At 45.3% G+C, this 26,295-nt stretch overlaps 1 protein-coding gene across 1 annotated transcript in view; it reads right to left on the reverse strand.

The window, feature by feature from the left end:
- Nucleotides 1-22,362, reverse strand: part of ADCY7 (adenylate cyclase 7) — a 164,379-nt gene extending 142,017 nt beyond the window's left edge. Inside the window, exon 1 of the mRNA XM_083165369.1 lies at nt 22,049-22,362. The gene's annotated coding sequence lies outside the window, so the exon portion shown is untranslated. The remainder of the gene's footprint in view (nt 1-22,048) is intronic.
- Nucleotides 22,363-26,295: the final 3,933 nt, after the last annotated feature.

Genomic DNA, 26,295 nt, shown 5'->3' on the forward strand with positions numbered 1-26,295 from the left:
AACACAGCCGGACCAAGGTCCCACGCTAGCGAGTTTCTGGCTTTGTTCAGAAACCCGAGCACGGCAGAATGCCGGAATCTGGCGTCAAATTCTCGCGAGACGCCAAGTCTATAAAAGCTCGGCGTCCCGAGAATTCGGCGCCATTTCACAGTCACGATTCCAGCTGAGCACAGCTCTGCAGTAGGGTCTGGGCATTGTGCAGGCTAGAGGAGTGTTTTCCGTGTGCAGAGTGGTGCAGTGCAGAGCGGTTCGTGCAGTGCAGAGGGGTTTGTGTAGTGCAGACTGCAGAGGGGTTTGTGTGCTGGGGTTTGTGCTGGGTTATATATTATATATACTTATTTATATTGCAGTAATTGTACTGGTCGTGTGTTATGCAGACTGTCAGTCAGTGTAGTGGAGTACAGTAGTACACAGTCAGCTTTTCATTGTTAATTTTTTTTTCATTGTGGTGTGTGGTCACTGTTGTGTGCTGCACTGCAATCCAATACACCATATACTACAGTCAGAAGCAGAACAAGTTCTGTGTGTGATTGTTCTGCCTCCATGGTCCACGCATTGCTATACAAGCCCCGTCCATAAAAAAAATATATACAATATAAAAATACATTTAGCTGTTCTTTATGTTCTGGTATACACTCCAATAGTATACACCACAAGTTCCGTGTGTGATTGTTCTGCGTGCACGCAGCGTTATACAAGCTACGCATTAAAAGTAATTAAAGTAAAAAAATCCAAATACATTTTTCTCTTCTTTATTCATTTTTTGTGTGTACTGCACCCATAGTATACTGTAAGAAAGTCCATGTGTGATTTTTCGGCCTCCACGAAGTGTCATACAAGCTCTGTCCTCAAAAACAAGAAAAAAATATTTTGCTCTTATTTTAAACAAACAGTTTGGACCAAATACTCCCGCACCAGCTGCTGCCATCATTCATAGTGATGACGACTTAATATGTACTAGTATTAATGCAATTGCCGATGTTCAGCCTCAAACTGGGCAAGGAGAGTTACCCCAAAAAGTTTTGAAAAAAAAAACCTCCAACAGGGATAAAAATAAATGTTAATTCCTCCTTTAGCTGAAAGAATTAAAATTGCCAGAATGCCATTCTCATCATGCAGTGGCAAGGAAAGTCTCCGGGCTTGCCCCCTATTTCAGAGTCAGACTTGGGAATCTGCAGCGGTCAGTGAGGCATCTCATGCGTCTGACACTGAAAGTCACTGAAGCCATTACTGCCATGATAGTACTGGATGTGCGTCCAATATCTGCCATCAATTCTGTGGGTTTCACACAATTAATGGAGGCTGCGTGTCCCTGGTACCACATTCCATCTCGGTTCCATTTCATCTGGATAGCCATTCCAGAGCTGTACCAGGACACTAAGTCTAAAGTAATCCATGGCCTGCAAAGTGGGATTGGAGCCAGTGTCCACTTAACCATAGATATGTGGACAAGCGGCAGTGGACAAACCAAGGATTACATGATTGTGACAGCCCACTGGGTGATTGAATCCCCTCCAGCAGCAGCAGTGTGATCTAGCAAGCATCACCAACTCATTCATACTAGGCAGGCTACTCTATGTATCACCGGCTTTACAAAGAAGCATACCGCTGAGAAACTCTTGGAAAAACTGAGAGATGTCATAGCGACATGGCTTACCCCACTTGGACTCTCCTCAGGATTTATCATTTCAGATAATGCCAGTAATATTGGGAAAGCATTACAGCTGGGTGAATTCCAACACATCCCCTGTTTTGCTCACACGATCAACTTAGTGGTTCAGGCATTTTAAGGAACGACAAGGGCGTGCAAGAGATGCTGTGGGTTGCACACAAAAAATTGGGGCATTTCCGGCATTCCGCAACAGCGTGCAGGAGATTGCAGCAGCTGCAAGCGGATTTTAATCTGCCCTTCCATCTGCTGAAGCAGGAGGCGCTAACAAGGTGGAATTCCACCCTGTATATGCTTCAGTGGATGGAAGAACAGTAGAAAGCCATTCACAGCTATACAACAAGCCATGAATTTGGGAGAGGAGGGGGGAATGTACCTTAGCCCAGCACATTGGAAATTAATTTATGTGCTGTGCAAGGTGCTGAAACCCTTTGAAGTAGCCACCTGTGAAGTGAGTGCAGAGACTGCTAGTTTGAGCCAGGTGGTTTCCTTAATTAGAAAGGGATACCAGGGTATCGATAGGGGGCGCCAATATGGGTATGCCTTGCCAAGCGGCAACCTGAAAAAGGGGTGTCACGCCCTTACAATGAAAAAGAGGAAAAGGTGGAGCGGTTGCGCTATATATTACTACTCAGCCATGCATTCATTAAAACATGGGTTTTTATTACAATATAAAATATATAACAATAAAAAGGTATACTTTTGTGTATTCACAGAATGATGTTAGTGCACACTTCTTAGGCCTGTGGCTAGAAGAATAAAAAAGTATCAATGAATACTTGTAGCATGTAAAAATACATAGATAAATGCAAGAAAAAGGTGCTGCTGTATTTAGTATAGGGGGATGAAAGTCCCAAAAAAAGTTCACCTCAGATCAGTTGTGTCCTGTCCTCTTTTGGGCCCAAAAGGAAATGTTTTCCTTAGTGATGGGATGGATGAACCACTGTATACTCTCCGTGGTAATTTGATGTAGGAGGCACTCCAGGGATAAATGGTTCAGAATCACCCCAATGATGGTGTGGAAGTGGGGTCCTGGTTCGGCAGTGTTACAGAGGTGGCGTTCCTCCACAAAAGATGGTGTTGCCCGTCCTCGGATCCCGCACTCCAGGGGGTTTAGGAAGTCCCTGTGGGAGTCTGTTTTTGGAAGCTCCGCTGGTGGGCACAAACTGAGGATGATGGAAGGTGAACTGGCAGCTGGGTGGGTGTACCAAATGGCCGACGCGTTTCGCTGCCCCTGCAGCTTTTTCAAGGTAGTTTGCTAGGTACAGCGTCTGGGTATAAATACCCTCTATGATTGGGGTATTGTGCACATCTGTGTGAATTCAATTAATTTATTTTTTTCACAAAACATATCATAAATTGTAGCAGCATGAATAGGAGACAGCTCTAAGCAATTTTATGGTTCCAGAGTTAAAAAACGAGGTTTCCAAATACTAAAAAACACAGTTTTCTTTTTTTATACTAATGAGATGGTGTTATTGCGTTTCCGGACTTCCGGTGACGCACTTCCGGTTCAGACGGAACGCAGGTGACCCGCATAATCGCGGTTTAGTGTTTCCTAAACACTAAACCGCGATTATGCGGGTCACCTGCGTTCCATCTGAACCGGAAGTGCGTCACCGGAAGTCCGGAAATGCAATAACACCATCTCATTAGTATAAAAAAAGAAAACTGTGTTTTTTAGTATTTGGAAACCTCGTTTTTTAACTCTGGAACCATGAAATTGCTTAGAGCTGTCTCCTATTCATGCTGCTACAATTTATGATATGTTTTGTGAAAAAAATAAATTAATTGAATTCACACAGATGTGCACAATACCCCAATCATAGAGGGTATTTATACCCAGACGCTGTACCTAGCAAACCACCTTGAAAAAGCTGCAGGGGCAGCGAAACGCGTCGGCCATTTGGTACACCCACCCAGCTGCCAGTTCACCTTCCATCATCCTCAGTTTGTGCCCACCAGCGGAGCTTCCAAAAACAGACTCCCACAGGGACTTCCTAAACCCCCTGGAGTGCGGGATCCGAGGACGGGCAACACCATCTTTTGTGGAGGAACGCCACCTCTGTAACACTGCCGAACCAGGACCCCACTTCCACACCATCATTGGGGTGATTCTGAACCATTTATCCCTGGAGTGCCTCCTACATCAAATTACCACGGAGAGTATACAGTGGTTCATCCATCCCATCACTAAGGAAAACATTTCCTTTTGGGCCCAAAAGAGGACAGGACACAACTGATCTGAGGTGAACTTTTTTTGGGACTTTCATCCCCCTATACTAAATACAGCAGCACCTATTTCTTGCATTTATCTATGTATTTTTACATGCTACAAGTATTCATTGATACTTTTTTATTCTTCTAGCCACAGGCCTAAGAAGTGTGCACTAACATCATTCTGTGAATACACAAAAGTATACCTTTTTATTGTTATATATTTTATATTGTAATAAAAACCCATGTTTTAATGAATGCATGGCTGAGTAGTAATATATAGCGCAACCGCACCACCTTTTCCTCGGTTTCCTTAATTAGGCTTTTGGAGAATCAACTTGCGAAATTGAAGGAGGAAATCAAACAATGCCCATGCGCAAAACATGCTGGACTTGTAGATCAAGTACTTTATCTTCGACAGGATACCTGGGCATAGGCGTGCGCAGAGGGGGTGCCGGGGGTGCACAGGCACCTCCTAATGACAGGCACCCCCGCACGATTGCAGCAAGGTCCGACATCATAGAATAGCATTACGACACACTACATCGTAGTGAGGATCCTGGCTGCCTGTAGGGGGAGCTGAAGTGCACAGACAGCTCCTCCCAGGCATTACTAAAACAGTGCTGGCCGAGGTGAGTGGCCAGGTGAGGAGTGAGGACTTCCTAATGTTTGAAATGTGCTGCAGGTGAGCTGGAACAGGGGGGTTTGTATGTTATATGAGCAGGCTATGACTTTGTTTTAGAGGGGGAGGGGGAAGGTATATTGGTCTAATAATGCTGGCTGCTTATTTTTGTTATGACATAAAGGTTTGTGTTTATCAGCTTTATGTAAGTATACTGTGTGTGTGCATAGGGGGCTGTGTATATGCAGTGCCAGATTAAGGTCTAAATGGGCCTGGAGCTGAAAATGATCAAGGGCCTATTATGCGTAATAATAGGGGTTGGTGCCAGCACCTAATAATGTGGGGTGTGTGACCAGTGTTGTGGTTGGGTGGTCTGCTCATGGGTGTGTCTCTATTTGTGTAAATACTTTCAATTAATTATATTTGCCTGGAAAAGGCTGACATAAGAAAAATGTAGGGAGATATATTGGCGGGTGCCCTTTCAAAGGTGCACCCACAGAACGCCGATGTGAGGCGGCATTCCAGTCATAAAAAATATACTGAAAGCTGAAACTTGGTAGACAGCACCTTTAATGTGGTCACCTAGGTTTACCATACAATATACCTATTATACAAATCATGCAACACAATAGTAACCCCTTATACTGTACTTGCTTCTTACACATTATGCCACAAGGAATGAGCCAAAATTCACACCCGACTGAGCCAAAATTCACTCTATGGCACACGGATTGAGTCAAAATTCACTTTATGCCACACAGATTAAGGCAAAATTCACATTTTGCCATATGGATTGAGCCAAAATACACGCTATACCAAACCGATTAAGCAATAATGCACAACATGCTTCATAAACATGGGCATTGCATGCCAAAGGCCTGCATTAAAAATGTATACCATAATGCCCATTACATTTTATGCCACACACCATAATGTCCATTCTGTATTATGCCAAACACCATAATGCCTATTAAAAATTCTGCTACATTAGTGTTGTATACCTACATGCTCATTGCCAGGTGTTTCATGCTTGTTGCCATGGGGGATTACATGCTTATTGCCAAGGGGGAATGCATACTCACGGTAACTGGGGAACAGCCGCCGCCGGGCAGAAATGACAGCCATTGACAGCCGGGAATAGAGAAGGGGCTGCCCGGCTGTATTCAGAGCAATGCAGGTCCCGGCTATTTGAAATAATACCCCTTTCACACCTGAAAATGCAAGGATTTACCTGGGAATATGGTCCCAGAATCATGCAGGGACATTCCCGGGCTGGCCCTTTTTACACCAGCCTAGTCCCTTCATTTTCTGGTGTGAGGGGGAGAGAAAACCACCCCCCCTTTAACCAACCAGCTATATCTTCGGAACCAACTGACCCATTTACATGAGACCAGTATCATATTGAAGAACTTTTGAGTGGGCTTCGAATAATTTTGGTCCTGTGAAACTGGGCTGTTTGGTTCCAGAGAAATCTGTCCTCAAACATGAACAGCCATAAAATTACATTTCATAAATGAAAAAAATCGGTTTACCCGCAATATCTCTGGAACCAATGAACCCATATGAACCAGCCTGGTATCAGAATGAAGGCCCAGCTATTTGGGTTCTACTGAACCTTGAGCTTCTGTGATGCCAGAGAGGGAACTGGCAGCCTTTGGAACTGGTCTGGGGTTAGGTCCCATGTTATCATATGGGGAAAATGTTCCAGGTTTGCCTGGCGGTATCTCCGGTTCCCGGGGGGCAAACGGCGCGGGGCTGGGCTCGTTGGAAAGCCCTGACTCTCAGCTACAAGATGAGCCTATTTGGAGAGTAGGTCCATTGTTAATCTGGCCATGTGTATATGTATACTATGTGTGTGGGAGGGGGCTCTGTGTATACTACAGTACATTGTGTGTGTGTGCATGATGTGCCTGTATGTATACTATGTGTGTATATATGTGTGGGCTGTGTATATCTGTGCATAGTTGCATCATCAGGGTGGCAGAGGTTTATGTATTCTAAGAAAGGCACAGGAGGAGAAAGGGCCCTGCTCGTGATAGCTTACATTCTAAAGGGGAAGGTAAGACAGACAGAGTGACACAGAAGGGGAAGCAGTGAGCATAAACATAAGGTGAGGCTGAGAGATGGTCAGGTTTTATGCAGGAGGGTGGGAAGAGGTCAGTTTAGTCTTTGATATTTTAAGTCTAAAAAGCACTGGGTCATCCAAGAGTAGACAGCAGAGAGACAGTTGGAGACAAGGGAGTATCTACCATAGGTGCAGGGGGTGCAGCTGCTATTTGGCCCAGAGCTGAGAGGGGCCCACTTTGCCTGTCAAAGTATCATATGCTGTACACATTGTTCAGCATTAGGTGATAAATGGGGGCCCTTACAACCTTTTGCTATGGGGCCCACATATATCTAGTTATGCCACTGGTTGGAGATATGAGTGAGGATAGAGGTAGAGAGAAAGAGAGATCAGGAAAGGAGCGGTAGATTTCAGTATTATCAGCATAGATATAATCATGGAAGTCAAGTGAGCTCATCCAGAGAGGACATGTAGAGATAGAGAAGAGGAGGGCCAAGAATAAAATGTTGAGGGGATGTGGAGTTATGTACAGTACATCCGGCTCCTACCGGACACTACAAGTTTGCTGCTGCAGGGGGTCATCCCTCCTCCATACCTCCCAACTGTCCCGCTTACGGCGGGAACGTACCAGTATTAGGGGACATTCCCGCGTCCTGCTCGGGGCCACCATTGTCGCACAGTGGGGGGGGGGGCAGTTGGGAGTCCCCCCAGCCTGACAAGAATAGACGCAGTGCACGGCTGGAAGACGTGTCATCCCGCAAGTCCACGCCCCCTTTTCAGGAGTGCGCACGACTTCACCGCACAGGATTACCGATCCCCACCTTCAAAAAGTTGAGAGGTATGCCCTCTCTGCTCCTTCAGGCAGCCACACAGACCCCACAGTGGCTTGGAGGCACAGGGCAAGATTGGGCGCCGCGGGGTCTGCAGAAGGTATTGTTACAGCCGCCGCCACGTCTGGTGGTGCCGTGCCGGGACCAGCAGATCCTCGTGTCTGCTGCAGTCCCGGTGCTCCTCCCAATAGAAAGTCGCTTGCAAAATGGCTGCCCCTTCAAAGCAGATGGTTATTAAGGATGCTAGAGGAGGCGGCGACCTCCTCTTGCATCCTAAATAATGGTCTGCTGAAAGGCGGCAGCCATTTTCCATGTGACATTCTATCAGGATGAGCGCCAGGACTGCAGACAGGAGGATTTGCTGGTCCCGGTGGACCGGGAATGGACAGGGCAGAAAAAATGTGGGTTTTAATGAATTAAAATGTAAATATTTATTTTCGATTTGAATTTTTTTTAGTTGCCTCGGCCATGTTTTAATACGCTTGTATCTTCCAAAAGTGTGTCGTCTAACACCACAAGCACCGCTATATACTCTGCCAAAAAAGGCGACACACTGTTTGATCTGATACCTGGTTTCAAATCCATTTGAGACCTTTCTTCCAAAACTGAAAGTATACATCACCATTTGATTCTATTGGACATATACCGCATCAAGAAACCTGTTACAAAAGGGACCCATTGCAATCATCCCTTTTTCTCCAACATCCTGTTTGTTCGTTCACCACGGGTGAAGTTCTTTCGACTTGTTTAGGGTTTCGAATTAGTCAAGTGTCTATTCAAACTGTAAATGAACAGATGCTGTACAATTTTATGTTGTTTTTAATAAAAAACATTCTTGTTACCATATGTATTGAATGTGCAACAGACTTTGGACGAACTATCTCTCACCATAAAAGCTTGTGGAGAGGACTCTAAGGTGGTGGAATTGTCTAGCGTTCTCTATTACTATAAAATCTATATATAAAAATTTGTCCTTCTGTCTTTCTATATAAATACACATTTTACAAGCGACGATCGTGAAATTTTACATACAGTACAAGCGTATTAAAGCACGGCCGAGGCAACTAAAAATATTCAAAATGTAAATTCAATTAATTGATTAAAACCCACAATTTTTGCATGTTCGCTCACTGTGCGGTCTCACAGCATATGAGTAGGGCTTTGGACCAAGCATTTTGTGTTGTCATGATCTTAATATATTTTTAAATCGATGACAACTTTAGCAGGCTTTTTCCAGCATTTTCAGCTCTCGGACTATACTAAATTACGGTTCGCGATTGGAGGTTGTACGTAAACAAACTTTCTTTGTTGCCAATATCACTTCAGAAATGATTTTTACAATGTTCTATTGTTTAAAAAACAAAGCAAAGATTTTACTGTGCGTTTCATATTTAAATTGAATATTTGTAAACAAACATTCTTAAAATCCCTGGCAACTCCAGATTATATATATATATATATATAAACATATGGACATGTGTGTATATGTTCCAGCAGAACTCTGTAATGCCTGGAACAATTTACATCAAACTTGGTACACACATGAATTGCAATCTGGAAGTAAATACTGTGGGGGTAAGACACCCCTAGCACCCCCGAGGGGGGCCCAGAAAGGGGTCTGGCCACTACAAAAAGTGGGTCAGGGAAGCAAGGTATGGCAAAGTTGCTGAACATAGATGGGCAGTGGCGTAACTATAGCACTGCAGCCCCCGCGGTCGCGCGGGGGGGGGGGGGGCTGTGCATGTGGGGGCGCCGAGGGCTGCGGTGCTATAGTAATTTCCTCGCCCCCATCCCCCGCAGGCTTACCTGTCAGCGCGTCCCGGCTCCCCTCCTGGCTTCAATCAATTCTATGGAGACGGACCACGATAAAATGGCCGCCCCATAAAGCAGACAGTTCTCTGAAACGGTCTGCGGTATGGGGGCAGCCATTTTATCGTGGTCCATCTGCATAGAATTAATTGAAGCCAGGAGGGGAGCCGGGACACGCAGACAGGTAAGCCTGCGGCGATGGGGGTGGGGCACGGTCGGAGCCGGGGGGGGGGGAGAGAGGCGCCCCCCCATTAACGGCGGGGGGGCGCCCCAAACCTAGGTACGCCACTGTAGATGGGGTAGAGGATATTGCTTCTAATTATGTTCACGCCCACTTAGACCACTAATCCAGACTCTGCCGGGGGCCTATAAAAGGGGTCTGGCCACTATAGTGTGCACCTAGCTTCATTTAGCAGATGTGCAGGTTCTGATGTGGGTTTTACATGTACAGCTCCTCAAAAGACAAGAAGGGTTATCCTCTTTTCCCTGGTAAAACATTGGGTGCAGAAAATATCAATTTCACAATATCCCTGATAAGCCATGGCATGGCCGGTTCCGAGGCTAATCCAGATTCTGGGCAATAGGATATCTGTGAGGGTGTGAACTGAAATGTTCTGACTTACATATGGACCACAGCCTATGTCCAACTGCTCTTATTTTGGTTCTACAGACACTTATCACATGCTCTGGTACATTGCTGTCTATGGCATCTGCCCAACCCAGCTGCAGCCCGTACATACTAGCCCAAACATCTGCTAGATCACAGGCTGCACCACAATGCTCTTACATATTCCTTTACTAGCTTCAAACATACATGATTACATTTCTGACCATTCATGGACTCTCAATGCCCACACAATAAACAATATAACAGTTGTCTCCCTGAATCACACACCCTGTCATTAAATTGGCTAGTTCATGTCTGGATGTTCATTGCCAAAACCAGCCCAGGTATGTGCCATAAACCATGCTGACTCTATGTGCACATAATCAGCATACATAACAGGCTTAATTCTGTTGTTTCTTAGACAATGATAAGTCTATGTGGCGTTAAGGGTGAGGAACATCATGACTCCAGCACAGCTATAGATGAAGGACTGGCTTGTTTGCTCTCAACACACCTACAATACATTTATCAAGCTGTCATTAGGACTATGGACACATAATAACAGCATGACTGTGACAGCGTTCTCAGTCATCTACAGTCCGATCAGCAGGATTTCCTAAATAAAATGTACATTTAATTAGAGTATATTATTGTGATAGATGTATGACGCACACTTACTGTTACATACATTAATGAAAATTTGTGATTTTTTTTCCTCTATAAGTAAAATTTAGAGTCATCCATATACAATATATCGCAATAGAACAGTTTCACTCATAACCCTTTCACACTAGCAAGCCAGGTCGCAAGCAGAGTACAACATTTTTTTGGAGCCAATTAACTTACCAGTATATTTTTGAAATGTGGGAGGAAACCGGAGTACCTGGGGGAAACTCACGTAAACACGGGGAGAATTTACAATCTCTGCACAGCTGGGGCATGGCGGGAATCGAACCCACGACCTCAGCACCGTGAGTTGGGTGTCTGTCTGTGCCTGCTGCTGCTCTGTCTAGCAAAGCAGCAGGGAAAATACACTGTGCTCATGCGCATAGCATCTATGCATGGAGGCAGGAAAATAGGGGGCATGGCCAGCAGCTCACAGAGGGCTGGCCATACCACCCAGCAGCAAAACAGGGGCGTGGTTTAGTTTAGCTCCTGCTACCCCCTTGCCCAAAGAGGAAACAGCCCAGGTCACAGCACCTGTGAAAAGTGCGATTGCACGTACACCCAACTTCTATGGACTGCACGGACTGCAGCCCATAGAAGCCAGATTGGCCTGCATGAAAAGAAAACCACCTCTCTACATATCTCAAGCCTGCAATGGCAGTCCCAGAGGGAGGGAACCAAAGTCTGTAACTGACAGATAGGACTTCAAATAGAATGTGACTACCTTGAAGCCAGTGCAGTGTCACAGACTGCAGCTAACTCACGGACACTGAGGAGGTAGTGGATTATACACGTCGGCAGGGGTGGAGTGGGGAATGGGGTGGAGGACTGCAGCCCATAGGCAAAATCCACCACTGATACAGAAACAAGGTTATCGATATAATGGCTGCATGCCTACAAAACATGGATTTTCACATCTAAAACATTTAAGTTTTCTCTTTACTTTCAGCTGGATTATATAATTTGTTCTTTTACTTTTGTTGGTAAATAGAATTACACAGAATTTGCTACTTTCTAATATGTGAAAAGTCAAATTATTTTCTCCTTTCAAGAATCAGCAACCCAACTTGCACACCCATTAGGAGAAATGTATATATAAATAGCTGTGTGTGTGTGTGTGTGTGTGTGTGTGTGTGTGTGTGTGTGTGTGTGTGTGTGTGTGTGTGCAAATAGAAATGCACAGGTTCTCTATTCAGAGACTCATTTTACCTGGATAAACAGGCTACCCATATATGCTAAGTCTATATGCATGTAAAACATTGTGTATAAACTATTTTAATCAATCTAATAATAAACTTCCAGACAGCTATTTTCATTTTGTACACATGCACTTATTGTAGGTGTGACAAACTTATAATAAATGTGAATATAAAAGCGTTTAGAATAGGTCTGGTTTCTAAGTTGGGAAATCAAAGTAGAATATAATGAGCAGAGTAATGGTCTTCCGCCTATTGGGGGTTATTCTGGTTCACTCCATTTGAGAAATTCCTTCTCAAATGGACAAAACCATGTGCACTGCAGGTGGGGTAGATGTTACTTGTGCAGAGAGAGTTAGATTTGGGTGGGGTTTACTTCCAAGTGAGATCTATTTTGCAGTGTAGAAATAAGCAGTCAGTATTTTCCCTGCACAGAAACAAAATAAATCACCCAAATCTAACTCTCTCTGCACATTTTACATCTGCCCCCCTCTGCAGTGCACATGGTTTTGTCCATCTAAGAAGGAATTTGCCAGAAGGAGTGAAGCAGAATAACCCCCATAGTGCTGACCACACAAGCATAGGCCCCTACCACCGCCTTCCCCAGTGGGCTCCTTACTCCCCAGTCCGACATTGAGCGCAGCCAAGCTTAGTCTACCAACACTTTCCATTTGGTAGCAACTGCTAATAAAAACCCATGAAGTTCACTGACAAGTCTTATGAACTTTATTTGAAATGCAGGCAGAAGTCGGAAGGTGACAATGTTGACATCATAAAGGCTTTGGGCCAGATGTATCAAGCTTCAAAAAGTGATCAAATGAAGAGTGATAAACCACCAGCCAATCAGCTCCTACCTGTCATGTTACAGGCTGGGTTTGAAAAATGACAGGTAGCAGCTGATAGGCTGGTGGTTGATCACTCTAAACTTTATCACTTTTAAAGCTTGATACATCTGGCCCTTTATCTTAAAACTACATTGTTGACATTCTGACTATTTCAACATTCCATCAGTGTTGACATGGCGAATATGGCAATGTAGTACCAAAACAGTAAGGAAAAGACCAGAGAACCCCATAAATGACAGCAGCCTGTTTCATCATCTGCTATGACAGTGCTTTATGATAGGTCCTTTATGTTACCCTATCAGCTAGTCTGTCAGCATACCTCCCAACTGTCCCTATTTTCGCAGGACCGTCATGATTTTGTTGCGACAGTCCTACCGAGTGCCGGCAGTGTACCGCCGGCCGTGGGGGAATACTGTGAGAAATCCATGATGGATTCCACAGCACTGTGGAGAGAACCCAAAGACTTCTCTAGGGTATCACCTGTTTTTTTTGGCAATACCACTGGAGGGTCTTCAGTGCATACGAAAATGCGGTAAAAGCCCCGAAGACAGGGATTTGACAGCATTTTCATTTCAGTGTATCCCGCCCTTAGGCAGGAGAGATACCCAGAATTTAGTGTGGGTGGACGGTTTCCAGGATCCCTGGAGCCAGTAACAGTGAGAATTTGAGGAGTCCGTGAAGGTCCCTTAGCCCAGGGGGGGATCATAAAAGAGCCATCAGCAGAAATCTAGGAGCATTATACAGTGCCTTGCAAATGTATTCCCCCCACATTGGTATTTTTTTCATGTTTTGTTGTCTTACAACCTGGAATTAAAATGGATTGTTTGAAGTTTTTCATCAGTTCATTCACAAAACATGACTATACTGTAACTTTGAAGATGTTATTATTTATTGGGAAGCAAACAACAAAATAACAAAAATCTTCAGTTTGCATAAGTATTCACCCCCCTAAAGTCAGTACTTTGTAGAGCCAACTTTTGTGGCAATTACAGCTGCAAGTCGCTTTGGATAAGTCTCTAGGAGCTCTCCGCATCTTGCCACTGGGAGTTTTGCCCATTCTTCAAGGCAAAACTGTTCCAGCTCCTTCATGTTGGACGGTGAACAGCAATTGTCAAGTCTGGCTACAGATATTCTCAATTGGATTGAGATCTGGGCTTTGACTAGGCCATTCCCACACAATTAAATGTTTCCCCTTAAACTACTTGAGTGTTGCTTTAGATGCAGTATGCTTTGGGTCATTGTCCTGCTGGAAGGGGAACCTCTGTCCCAGTCTAAAATCAGAGGAAAACAGGTTTTGGCCAAGAATATCCCTGTATTTAGCACCACCCATCTTTCCCTCGACTCGGATCAGTTTCTCAGTCCCTGCTGCTGAAAAACATCCCAACAGCATGATGCTGCCACCACCATGTTTCACTGTGCGGATGGTGATCTTGGGGTGATGGGATGTGTTGGTTTTGCGCCAGACATAGCATTTTTCCTTGGTGGCTGAAAAGTAACATTTTAGTTCGATCTGACTAGAGCACCTTCCTCCATACATTTGTGGAGTTGCCCACATGCCTTTTTGCAAACTTAAAACATACCTTCCTATTGTTTACACTAAGATGGCTTTTTCTGACATTCTATTCTCAATTGGGGTGTGCTGCTATCCTAAGTGTTATGCAGGGTACACACCAGGATGACAAGGGCCCAATCCCATTGATCTAGATCCAATCCCAACCAATTGGATGTAGATTGTAGGTAGATTGGGCCCTTTTTTGCCTGTTCTGATCCGATCCCGATCCGATGCGCAGCCCCGCGGGTCGGTCGGTCATTATTCAGATCCTAACTGCAGCAGGTAGGATCTGAAAATGACCATACACCCGGGTGCGGGTCACGATCGGATCGGAACCCGCTCATGGTGCACATCGTGAGCGGCTTGTGTGCTCCGTGTGATTGTGAGATTTCTGTAGCTTTACTGATGTATTCATCGGATGGCCCGGAAGATCCCATGATGCACGTGTTCTATCGAACTCTGACCTGTATCGAGTTGCAGAAGATAGGCAAGGTGGATGGCTTTTTCCTAGAGAGGTATGTAAACTACAGCAATTTACAAAAAAATGCAAACTCTTGCCTAGTGTGAACATATTTACTTCTTGAGGCAGCACCTCGTTATTGCCCTCACCTGTGTGTTAGTACTTATTGATTGTAGAAGTGTACTTACACACATGTAATGTCAATCATGCAGTGCATTAAGGGGTGTGGTCACCAGCAAGGTGGTTGACTGTGTTTAGGTCGACACATGACACAGCACAACATGCAGGAATGTCAACATGCTTTCAACTTTGAAAACAAATGTAGGTGCTGTAATGGATCTAGCACAGTTTGGTCTGTATATGTGCTGTGCAATGGTATGCAACAAAGACCTCTGGTAGAAACTGAACATCACACACAGGGAGCCAGGCAACAAGAACTTGATGTGTTGTGATGGTTCCTGTCGACCATTTCACAAGAGTTGCGAGTGTGTACAGGTGATAAATTGCATGGTGCGTGCTCCTTTCACACCTTTTAACACATTCGAATCCAATTGTTTTGAAATAGCTCTAGAAAATAAACCCATGGCACTGTCCCTGACGGAGGAGTGTGACGCTGTTAATATACCAAATCATTAATGCTATTGTCATTTTATTTGCTTTAGAAGTCGAAATATGTTGACGGAGTGGAAATTCCTGTACATACCATTGGAGACGCAGCCTACCCCTTGAGACGATGGTTCATGATGGGCTTCACGCAACATGGTACCTTGACCCAGAAACAAATACATTATTCTCACAGCCTTAGCTCAGCCAGGATGGTGGTTGAGAGTGCTTTTGGACGGCTGAAAGGACGATGGCGCTGTCTTATGAAGCGCAATGATGTGAGCCTTGAACTGATGCCTAAAATAGTTGCGGCCTGCTGTATTTTGCACAATCTGTGTGAGTTCAGGAGGGAGGAATTTCTTCCTGAGTGGGCCAATCAGGATACGTCTGCTTATCCTGCACCTGAAACAGATTGTTACAATGGTGATCGTTTTTCTACAGCAGAGCAGATGAGGACAGCTATAGTGGCAACCCTTCCCGCTTTGCTGCAGTGTACCTGTTTGTTAATTCTATTCTTGTTGGGTTTTGTTTAGTATTCAATAAATCTTTTGTTTAATGTTATGTGCAAGATCTTTTTTCAATTAAGTAGACACACACATTTTGTATAACTAATAAAAAATTTTTTTTATAGCACAAAACATGCCAACTGGTCCCATATGAAAACTGTGAGTACTCACAACTATAAAAACTTACTCACAAATATAAACTTTCTTGAGGTAGTAACAACTTCAGTATTAAAAAAAAATACTGACATATATAAAACTTATGATAGACGAGTAAAAATGGGTTCCTCCTCTGCTGGTGTATCCTCATCTGGTCGAGGATGCATACTTTCAGGGGTAGGAATGGGGTTGGTTTGGGTAGGGTGGGAATGTGTAGGAGGTACATATTCTGTTTGGGGTTGGTGATGTGGAGGTGCATGGCTATATTGGGCGGGATGAAGGTAGGTTGGAGGCTGGCTATGGTCACGGAATAATGGGTGATGGCCATACTATGGGTATTGTGGAGGGGGCACACGTTCTTGGGGAGTAAGAAAACGCTCAAAGAGTGCAATCTGAAACTTCTGCATCTCTCTCTGCTGTGAAGCTGAGAATTCCTGCATTTCTCTGAACAGGCGTACTTGGAATTCCTGGTTTTCCCTTTGAGAATTAAGTGTATCCTCGTTTAATTGTGCCAGGAACGCCTGGTTCAATTCCTGTTGAGCGTACAAATAGCGTTCCAGGCGCGAGTCTTCACGTGCTGACATAGCCGCATCCATCCCATCTAGACGTTCTGCTAATACCGTCGTCATGACCCTAGCCGCCTGTTCAGTGCGATTTGGACGCCTTCTTCTAGGGGGCACATTGTATACTGTGGGCACAATATAATCACAAAATTCAGTACTTTACAATGTAAACATTCTGTATTTCAAATTCAAATTAGTACTGCGATCAGATCTGAATAAGGGCCAATATACACAGTATGGCAGCCTTGGCCAAACTGTGTCCCTAGCTTTGGAATATTTTAAATATTCCATAATAGCAAATCTGTGACAATGCATGACTTCACAGCAGCTGGAGGGCCATAGTTTGTACAGAAGTGCACTATGGCCTTTCATCCTAATCCGAACACACCCACCCCCCACAATCCCTATTAGAATCACTCCAAAAAAGAGCCATGCAAGACTGAAAAGAATGGTTTTTGATCTTGGTAGACATGTGCCGACATGGTACATGTGTCGACCTTCCTATATGTCACCCTAATGACTGTGGACGATGTTATGGCCTCCTGAAAAAAATTAGCATGCCCAAGGGTTGGTCGACACATGTGCAATGGCGGATTTAAATATATTAAAAAAACCATGCTGACCTTTTCACTGTGGACCAAACCCATGTCAATTCACTTAACGCATGTGTCTACTTCTATACCTGTCATCATTGAGAAATGACGCCCTAATTACCTGTCAAAATTCCTATATGTTGACCCTATGATGCTGACCTAATGACTGTCGACCATATTATGTTAGAACAAAAAGTACCAACCACTTGTACTTACTATTTCCACGTAGCGGAGTAGGCTCAGAAGTTGGGGACATGTGCCTGGGGCCTTCTGTATTGACTGGCATCTCCGCGTCCACACCCACAGGCTGCGCTTCATCGACAACTTCTTGTGTCTCTGGAACGACCACTGGTGGATGCTGTACAGCATCATCATCAAAGAGTGATGGTGATTGCGGAGACTCTGGTTCTTGGACAGGTGCAGGCATGGCTGTTTCCAATGCACACGCCTGGGTACATTCCGAAGCTGTCTGGGTCGATTCAGCCGGTGTACAATCTGCCGCTGCTGCTTGCCTGTCTTCTGCTGCTGCCATACTAGAGGACAATGACAGCGGGGTTGCAAGTGCTGAATGTCCGAAGACAGACATGCATTGCTGCAAATACCGCCATTCCATCCGTGCTGCACCACTGTGGTGGCGGTTGTGGTCCACAACCTTGTGAAAGTGCCATTTAAGGGCCTTCAACTTATTGATTATCTGTGCGGTTGTGCGCACAAAACCAGCAGCAGCCAGCATAGTAGAAATATTCTTGTAAAGAACTGCGTCCTTTACAGTGCCAGTCATTTGTCTTGATATTTCCTCCTCACCTCTGATGCGCAAAAGCTCCCTCACCTCTGCATCACTCCAATTTGCCATGCTTTAAATAACCAGGTAATCACAGCACTTTCAAAACGTGTCTCCTCTGCTCAAAATAATCTCCCCACAGTCACTTCCTGGTTCTGGGGAGTGACATAACGCAGGGGACAGCCTATCACAGGACTATAGCCGTTTTTTTTTACTTAAATACCGTTTCAGTGCCATTCGCATGGCACAAAAAACGGCTTTGAACCGTGTAGGACTCTGCTTTTTAACCGTGTTGAAATACCGATGAACTTTAACCAGTAAATCAACTCTGGCGCTTTCCCACTGCAGCCTTAACCGTTTTAAAAAGGGAAAAAAACGGCAATATACCGTTTTAAAAGTGCGGTGTGAAAGGGGTATCATATGTGTAAGACAAGAACCTAGGACAAACATGTATGTATGTATGTAATTATATATATATATATATATATATATATATATATATATATATATATATATATATATTCTCGAGTAGCAGGCACTCTCTTATAACAAATATCTCGTGCCGGGGTGCCCTGTCAGGGGTGCAGCATACAGAATATCCACATGGGACCGGCACTCAGCGGACTTGGAATCAGCAACAAATACCCATACTTTGCTATTGCAACGTTTCGAACTTTAATACAGTTCTTCCTCAGGCAGACTTGCTGATTCCAAGTCCGCCGAGTGCCGGTCCCATGTGGATATTCTATATATATAGTTTTTCAGCAGGAGTCACTCACCAGTCTTGCAGCTTAAAATTAGTTTAATCAGGCAGCATGGCAGACAATTGTATGGTCGACGTTTCGGTCCACCTCTAGGACCTTTGTCAAGAGTAATGAGGTTTACCATTGCATCGATATTTGATGTAACAAGGGCCGCATAGGCCCGAGTGTAATTAAGAGCCTGTGAATTTGCAGAGATAAATAAAGCTGTAAACATTAGGATAAGGCCGGAGGCAAATAGTGAGTGGCAGTTAGATCTGCCCTATCAGGTAGCTGGGGGGCGGCAGCTTAGAGAGGGGTACTTATAGACAGGCAGACAGGAAAGGACTTCCTCTTTGAGTCTGGATTCCCACCCTCCCTTCCCTTCTACGTGCTACCTGGCTTTCGAGCCTTCACCAAATTTGATTTTAGATTCTATTACAATCGGCGGTTGAGCGCTCTCGACCAGCACTCAGGTGTGGTGTCAGGTGGTCTCCGTGGGGTATGGCCCGCCCCTCTGCCAAGAAGGTAGGCGAGTCCCGACTCAACGCGGTGGGGCGCTGGACACTTCCTGGAAGTGCCCGCGTCTGGCCCTAGGAGGGGCGTGGCATGCCGCTGCGGAGCGGGCTGTACACACAGTTGTTGAGTGATGCCAGCGAGTGGGGCGACCTGGTCGCAGCCATGAGTGGCATCCGCGTGAGGGTGCTGGTCTCAAGTGCTTCTTCTTGCCATCCCTAAACAATTAGGGTCATACCATCTTTACAATAAATATTCTAGATGACCTTTAAACTTACGCAGTTGGTGTCCGTGTCTTATTTATAGTTAAGGTGTCAGTGTGAGTTATCTCTAGGCTTAAGTGTTAGATAAAGGTATAAGATAAAGCAGCATAATTCTCTAGGCGCCTTAATGCTGCCCACTGACCCGGAAGCTAATTCCCATAGGATGTTATCACAATGAGTGTACTAATATATGTTTAAATCTATAGGATTACAGTGTTACATCGCTCACACAGTTGTACAACAGCCTGCTATATACAATTACTACCAGCATAAATGTTTAATGTCCCAGCACCCCGAAACATCGGTACACCCATAAAAGCCTTTTGAAAATCCCTGGGAGTGCCACTGCCTGTGTTTGCGCCGAAGGTGTGTGTAATATATATATCCAAGAGACCGGCACAATCCACAGCACATACGCAGGTAATGGTGGCTGGGTGCCTGCACAAATAATGGTATACTTGCAGGGGTTAGAGCGGCACTCTCAGCAGGAAGAAAACACAGGTACGCTTAGTTACAAAAGCGACGTTTCAACATCCTTTATTTGGACATTTTCTTCAGGCTAATGCTCACATGAAAAAAAACTTAGCTTTATACCCCACCGTGCTGAACCACGTCACCAGCCACCACGCAGGGCGGCGCAGTGCGCGTGACATCATAAAAAAGTGCTACCATCACCATGGATACATACAACAACAAGACATTCACAATAAGACTCTGCGAATGGCACAAAAGACATGAATACAGGTAAACACAAATCGCTCAATAGGGCAATAAATGTACGATAGAGAACACATCTACAGATTACGCTAAGAATGAACGGCATAGAAAGATATCATACAAGACAAGTTAATAATAAATATGGCATATAAAAGAACCTTAAGCTCTTTGGTACTCGGAAGTGGTCAATGCATATATGGAAGTTATGATCCTTAGTAGGGTGTTTTATGAGAACAAATTTATCAGTAGGACAAATGTATAGGGATGGATAAGTGTTCGCTTGTAAGCCTGTCAGAAATACTACTAACCTAGTACAATCATGGATATTAGACCAATGATATCGCCTATACACATACAGTACAGTAAGATGGTTCGTGGAACATTAAAGAATCAATAAGGTTATTTACGGGACAAGCAACTGATCCCTGCCAGCTCATTTAAGCCGCGCGGGGCCAGTGTGTCCAAGCGGTGTATCCACCGCGTCTCACATTTAAGTAATTGCAGGCTACGATTACCACCCCTCAAGTTCAGGGGTATGTGGTCGATCATACGATACCTTAAGGAAGGTAAAGGGTGCTGTCGGGATAAAAAGTGTTTCGGTACGGGTAAATCACATTTGCCTCCTGCGAGTGCTGCTCTAATGGTCGAGCGGTGGGTAGTTATACGCTCTTTAAAACTTCTCTGAGTTTTACCGATGTATGATAAGCCGCAAGGGCAATTTAACTGATAGACCACAAATTTACTTTGACAAGACAGCGTATGCTTAATCGTGTACTTGGTGCCCCGGAGTGGATGGTAAAATATGTTGCCTGGTATCATACAGGTGCATACCGTGCACGTACATCGGATACAGCCTCTAGGGGGGGGGGGGGTGTTTGAGGTGCATTAAAGCCCGTGATATCAGTTTTCACTAATATATCGCGCATATTGGGGCCCCTCTGGTAACATGCCATGAGCCTGGTGTTAGGGATGTTAATCTGGCGGTCAGTTTTGACAATCGGCCACATTTTTACAGACACATTGATGGGTGGGACCAGACATTCGGGGCGGCCTTGTCCAGTCCTTGGCAGACCACTTCCCGAGGTTGCAACGGGATGTGTCATTTGGTCTACAGCATGATAGTCGACAGTCATTAGGTCGACATGAGAAAATGTTGACATAGGGAAAGGTCGAGGTCGACATGGTTCTAGGTCGAAAGGTCATTAGTTCGACAATGTTTAGGTCGACATGGGGTTTTTCACTGTTTTTTGAGCCGACAGGCGGTATTTCATGCCCTACCATCCACTAGGGCATGGGTCTTCAAACTGTGGCCCTCCAGATGTTGGGAAACTACTAATCCCAGCATGCCTTGCCACAGTTTTGCTATAAGGGAGTGTTAAAACTGTGGCAAGGCATGCTGGGATTTGTAGTTTCACAACATCTGGAGGGCCACAGTTTGAAGACCAATGCACTAGGGCATGGTGGGAGAATAAAACGGTGTGCCCGACGCGATGCGAGGGGATGCAGTGCACTTGAAACTGTGTCCATGTCGACATTTAGGTAAAAAACACCGTGAAAAACCCCACGTCGACCTTTTGACTGTCGACCTAGACATTGTCGAACTAATGGCCTGTCGAACTAATGACCTTTCGACCTAGAACCATGTCTACCATCATGCTGTAGACCAAATGATCCCAACCCGGTTGCAACGTTTGAGAAACTTCACAAACAGTATGAAGAACCATCATTTTCAGTAAAAGGAATTGTTAAATGCTACAAAAATGTTTTTTGAGGAGATATCAAGTACACGGTTAATAATGGTAGAATGTAAAACACTGGTATAATTGTAAATACCTGCAATAGTATCGATATCAAATACAGGAGGAAATTCACGAAGATGGGAGTTCTCATTCACATGGTTACGAAGAGCAACCAATCAGAATCTACTTATTTAGTGCCTTCTAGAAGATAACAGTATCTCATCAGTTGCCCATAGCAACATCCCATGTAAAAGAACTCCCATCTTAGTAAATATCCCAGATAATGTAAAGCAATGTAAATACACAGTACACTACTGTATGCAATATACTCACTTAGTATGTGAATACAGGCAGATATCCTACAGAACTGCTGGCCCATGTAAGTGAAGGACCAGTTTCTTGCTGTGGAGATGACAGTTCTGAATTAGATTCGTCACAGTTCCTGATGTATCAAATGGTTCTTTTGCTGTGATATAGTCTGTGGTCCTTAACGGTGCAAATTAGTAGCAAGCCTTCCCTAAGCTTTGGAGTTACACTTCTCCCTCCCTTTGTGCGATCCTGCTGCCCCCGGGCTGTGATACTGCAGTGTCCCCTTCAGGAAGCTCTCAGTCCGAGGTGAGTGCAGAGAGGAGCCGCCCCTCACCTGGAAATCACAGCATGTGTTAGGTAGAGGTGTGTGCAATGCAGAGTAATATCCTCTTACACCAGCTGGGTGTATACACGGATATCTACTCTCATAAACACACATTCATCAATGTACACACTTTCTGCAATATACTGTATGTAGGCTGAATTCTTCTAGCAAATATAATACTGTACCTCCCAACATGACCCTCTCCAGGAGGACACATTGCTCTGCTCCTGCACTTCCCTCTTAATGTATGATTGCCATCACCTGTGTTTAAGCACCTTTCTTATCAATTAACCTGTTCAAAACAGATGAAGGTAATCACTTGTTAAGAAGACAGTCCAGAAGGCAGAACATTGGCCCTTATTCTGATCGGTGCGGCCGGATCCGAATATGCGGCCAGGACCGTGCGTGCGAAACCCCGCCTTCCATACGGATCACCAACTCCGTCCGTACGCGGTAAGAAGCTGGCCGAACGGACCGCACGTGTATTTTTCATGGAATACGCCTCCTCCATCTCAGGGAACCTGAATGCAGGACCGAGTGGTCCACCATCTCCCGCAACCTCAGACCACACGGACATTTTTCTGTGCAAAAGCAGGGATCTGGGCGGGCAGCTGACATCCGGCGATGTCATATGTCCGCCCCCTACACGTGCGTCACGGCCGCATTACCATACGTATGCCCAGCGTTTGCATGGTAACGCCCATGAAACGCGGGGCGTATGCATATGGTAATGAGCCCAAATAGCCCTTCACGCCCCCCTCCACCCCCTGTTCGGAGTGTTCACATTTCATGCGGGATTTGGCCGTACGCCCCGCTCGCACATGCGCAGAGACGCCTCTGCACATGCGCAGACACAAAACATCGGCGGCACGAACGCACGCGGATATTACCGCACCAACCAGAATAAGGGCCATTGTGTCCCTCCTGGAGAGAGCCATAATGGGAGGTTTGCAATCTAGGGGCCAATTCTGAATCACTTGTAGTGATCAGAATTCAGCCCTGCCCCGGGGGTCGGGTTTGGGCATGCGCATTTCTGTGCATGTGCAAACCCCGACCAGTGGCGTAGCTATGGCTCCGCAGCCCCCGCGGTGGCAGGAAGGCGCAGAGAACATGTGGGCGCCAGAGGTCTGCGGGGCTATAGTTACCACTTAGCCGCTGCTGTCTGGTGCCCTGCCGTCACGGTCCGGTCTCTCTCCGGCGCCGGCTCCTGCTGCTATAATGAAAACTGACACTTAGAAAATGGCTGCCCCCATACTGCAGACAGTTTTCTGTCTGCAGTATGGGGGCAGCCATTTTCTAAGAGGCGAGGTGAAAATTAGGTAGTTACGCCACTGACCCTGACTGCGAATGGACACGGGAGTTGCTCACACGGGCAGTTTGCAGCAAGGAGGGAGAGACAGGGGAGGTGGGGAACAACCAGTGTTTTATGGGCATCCCCGTGAAAACGCTAGGCATTCCAAGAGTACACGGGCAGGCCGATGCCTGAAGCGGGTGGCTGACATCACATGACTTCAGCCACTCGCCCTGTCTTCATCCCGGTGCCCGCAAATATAAGTCAGTTAAGAGTAGACTGACATATATACACGCGCAGGCGCGTTTCTGCGCATGTGCAGACGTAGGGTGTGTGCACCCACGGCAAACTTTTGGTTCGCCGGGTGCACGCACCCATGGCGGCATGCATGAGGCGGAGATGGGCAGGGGGCGCCGGGCTGCCCCATTACAATATGGGAACGCCCAGCGTTCCATGGGCGATACCCATGAAAATGCTGGTCGTTCTCATGGTAATGAGGCAGTGACGTGGGTGCGGGGGGGGCGGCGGGTGGCCGTTCATTCGCCGGTCGGGATTTGGTGGACTCAACCAGAATAACCCCCTTTGCATGGCTTGCTTAGCTCGCCATTCTCTGGACCATGCTTTACTGTTGCCAATCCACTTTGATAGCAATGTATGAAAGAGTAAAAAAAAAAAATTGTGAAAACTCATGTCAACCTTACATGTTCCAATCATTGTCATGTCGACCCTTGGCTTATTTTCCTATATTGACCATGTGCATGTCGACCATATAGTGTTGACAAATTGACTGTCAAACTAAATACAGTCAACCTATCATACAGATCCCATTCCTCCTATAGGATTGCAAGCACTGTTAAAGGATTGGCTGATTGTGTGCCTGGCCAAAGAAGAAGGGCAGGCGGCTGACTTCCTGTGATGTCAGCCATCTGCCCCTGGCAGGCTTCGGCTCACCCGCATACCCATGGGAACGCCCAGAATTTTCATAGAGATGGCCATAAAATGCTTGGTGTTCCTATGGGCGATCCCCGTCCCTGCCGCTGTCTGCCCCGTCCCTCCCTCCCCACTGCAAATACCACGGCGAGTGTGTAACCCCCCACGGACGTTCGCTGGTGGTGTTTGCACATGCACAGCCCCCACACCATTTTTTAAAATGAATTATTTTATTCAAATTTTTACTCAAAGAAACCTGTACAGATCTGATTGATCCATGCAGGCTTCATCAAAATACATCAAATGTGTGACATTTTCCATTCATATTTACTGCCGAATTCCCGGACGGATTCACGGTACATTTGCCGATCAGATGAAACTCTACGTCCATATATGTCTGGCTGAGTTCTATCAATGGTGTACTCATTCGTACAACCAATTTTGGCTGAGCTTGCCGTACATAAATACAGCAAATCAAACTAATTTGGATGATTTAAATTGGCTTATGCGGGGTTCCCAGTCGTAATGAAGATCGAATGGGAAAGAATGGGTGCATTTCTACCCATTCAATCTTAGTAAATTTCCCCCATAGGCTTCACAATGTGGGTACACTCCAGAGATCCCTTGCCTAATCCCCACATTCACCCAGACTATTGCCCAGGGACTAAAAGGCACAGGGAATTTTGTACAAACATATAACAGGAAACCACAGGCACTGTTAATTAGCCAAACCATGAATCACATCAGATTAAGAAAATCTGGACAGGATCTAATCATTCCTGCTGCTGCTGCTCTAAAAGTTGGACTGGATATTCATGTGAAATTATGCTGTCTCTGCCACAATATATATATATATTATGTTTGAAGTGTGGTGGTTTACTATGATATGGTATATCAGCATAGCACAGCTTTTTGCACTAGGGGTGCACTGCCAGAAAAAAAACAAAAAACATTCCTAGCCCTGCGTGGGGGTATCTAGAATCAGTGTCTTAATCATAAATCCGCTTTGAATGATAATTAAACCACTGACAACCACTAATAAAGTGTTAAAAGTAAACGTATCAACAGTTAGAAATGCATTGCCATTATTTAAGAACAAAGAATTTATGCGCGCCGTAGGTGTGTGTGCTCCAAAATGGGGTGTGGCCATGCTGCAAAGGATGTGAAGATAAAGACTTCTGTATACTCCAGTTTTGCATACACCATAGAGGAAAAAAAGTATTCTTGATTTGTGCCTGATTCAGACCTAACCGATGATGGCCAATTTAGCAGAGCCCTGCAATCAGATAGCTGCCCAGAGTGAAATCCCGCCCCTTGCAATTCTGCTAATGATTTGCAAAAATCACGCCGACCGGTGGCAAACTGCAAATCCATTTGCATCTTACTCTTCATCTAATGATTTTTTTCCAGTGTGTGCAGTCTGTAACTCTGACACTTCCACGTGCACAATCTTTCGATAATCGCACACTCTGCAAATTTGCACATCAGTGATTAGATCTGAATCAGGCCCATTATTTGTCATTTTCCTCCTTACAGTAATGCAACATTATGCCACACACTGTAGTGCCCCTTACAAATATGTCCCACACCATAATGGCCCTAATACAATAGTATTACTGTAGTGCGAACCCACAGCCAGGACCGCTGTCTAGAACGGCCAGGGTGAACCCTGCTCTATCTCTGTTGACCTCCTCTGACAAATGACTGATTCCTGCTTCACCTATA

The sequence above is a fragment of the Crinia signifera genome, chromosome 11 (genome assembly GCF_055691185.1).
Source record: "Crinia signifera chromosome 11, ASM5569118v1, whole genome shotgun sequence".
In the NCBI taxonomy this organism is placed as follows: domain Eukaryota; kingdom Metazoa; phylum Chordata; class Amphibia; order Anura; family Myobatrachidae; genus Crinia; species Crinia signifera.